This window comes from Apodemus sylvaticus, chromosome 16 (genome assembly GCF_947179515.1).
Source record: "Apodemus sylvaticus chromosome 16, mApoSyl1.1, whole genome shotgun sequence".
NCBI lineage: Eukaryota > Metazoa > Chordata > Mammalia > Rodentia > Muridae > Apodemus > Apodemus sylvaticus.
In genome coordinates this window covers 82676240-82677937 of record NC_067487.1, presented here as the reverse complement: position 1 = coordinate 82677937, position 1698 = coordinate 82676240, and the positions used below count along the sequence as shown (strand labels likewise).

General features: G+C 50.9%; 1 non-coding gene across 1 annotated transcript; it reads left to right on the top strand.

Annotated features, from left to right (window-relative positions):
* Positions 1-1350: 1350 nt before the first annotated feature.
* LOC127667133 (small nucleolar RNA SNORA48) lies at positions 1351-1494 on the top strand. The gene has a single exon (XR_007973793.1). It is a non-coding gene; the product is annotated as a small nucleolar RNA SNORA48 (small nucleolar RNA).
* Positions 1495-1698: the final 204 nt, after the last annotated feature.

The window sequence follows — 1698 nt, the reverse complement described above, 5'->3', positions numbered from 1 at the left end:
TTTCATCCCTCCCTCTACCTCCCTCCCTCTCCCTCTCCCTCCCCTTCCCACCCTCTCTCCCTGTCCCCCTCCTTCCCTTTTCTTCCCCCTCCCTCCCTATCCCCTCCCAACCTCTCTCCCTTCCTCCCTCTCCCCTTCTCACTCTCCCTCCCTCCCTCTGTCCCTTCTGCCCTCCATCTCCTTACCCTCCCTCCATCTCTCCTAACCTCTCTTCCTCCCACCCACCCTCCCTTTCTCTCCCTCTCCCTTCCACTACTCCTCTCTCCCTCTTCCCCTCCCACCCTCCCTCCCTCTCTCTGTCCCTCCCTCCCTCCCTCTCTCCAAACCTCTCTCTCCCTTTCCCTCCTCTTCCTCCTCCCTCCTTTCCCCCCTCCCCCTCCCTCCTTCCATCACCCTCTCTCTCCTTTCCCCTCCCTCTCCCTCCCCCATCACTCTCCTTCCCCTCCCTCCCTCTCTCCTAACCTCTCCCTCTCCTACCCTCCCTCCCTTCCTCTCTTCCTCCCACCCTCCCTCCCTCTCCATCCCCTCCTTCCCTCTCCTTCCCCCTCCCTCACTCTCTCCTTTCTAACTTCTCTCCCTCCCTCTCCCCCTCCCACTCTCCCTCCTTCCATCTGTTCCTATCACCCTCCCTCTCCTTCCCTTCCCTCCCTCTCCCTCCCCATCCCTCTTCTTCCCCTCCCTCTCTCTCCCAACCTCTCTCTCTCCCTCCCTCCCTTCCTCTCCCTCTCCCTCCCACTCTTCCTCCCTCCCTCTTCCACTCCCACCCTCCCTCCATCTCCCTCTCCCTCCCCCTTCCTCCCTCTCCCTCCCTCCCTCTTTCCCCCTCTCTCCCTCTCCCTCGCACCCCCTCTGCCTCCCTCTTAGTTCTGCACTGCTGTCATTTAACTATTAACTTTAAGCCATCCAGTTTTAAATTGTTTGTTCATGTTAACACAAACATTTCTGCCTGGGACTGAATGTCTTATAAAAAGTGTCATATTGAAGAAATGGAAGCAGGAAATCTAGAAGCTTTAGTTTGCTAAATGAATATTGACTGGCTAATAATGCTGTGATGATAAAAGCTTTATAGAGTTACAAGCCATATGCTCACAGCATCTGGACCAGTATTTTATCACATCTTAAAGAATCAGAATTTTGCTCTGTTTAAAGGTGAGTAGTCTGATTTGGAATGTTTCTCTAAAGTTCCTTTAATTCTTTCAGATGAGCAATGACTAGAAGATAATTATGTAGTCCTTTTCACTATAGAATATGATTCATGATAGATAATGTGCTAGCATTTAAATATAAACTATTGCCTATGCTGTTCAATAAATAACCCAATGAAATTACATTTATAAATGTTTAAATCCTCTCCCCTGGCAATGAGCAAGGAGACACCTTGGTGGTGGTGGTGTTCTTACATCAGTCAGGGGCAGGGCAGATGGCACTTCTTTGTTCATCCTAGCTTGATACCAGCCTTTGTGGCCAACGCTTTATTATGCCTAGGACACATAAAAGCCAAATCAAATCCGGGTAGTGTAGCCTGGGAGCACTAAGCTAGACAGAGAACTGCATTGTTGCTATGCTACATGGTGCAGGCAGAAGAAGAATTCCATCATCTGCCCTCCACCTCATGGTCCAGAAAGGCCATAGACACACAGAGCCCCACTTACCACCACAGAAGAGGAAGATAAACAGATCTGCAGACCACCATACTAC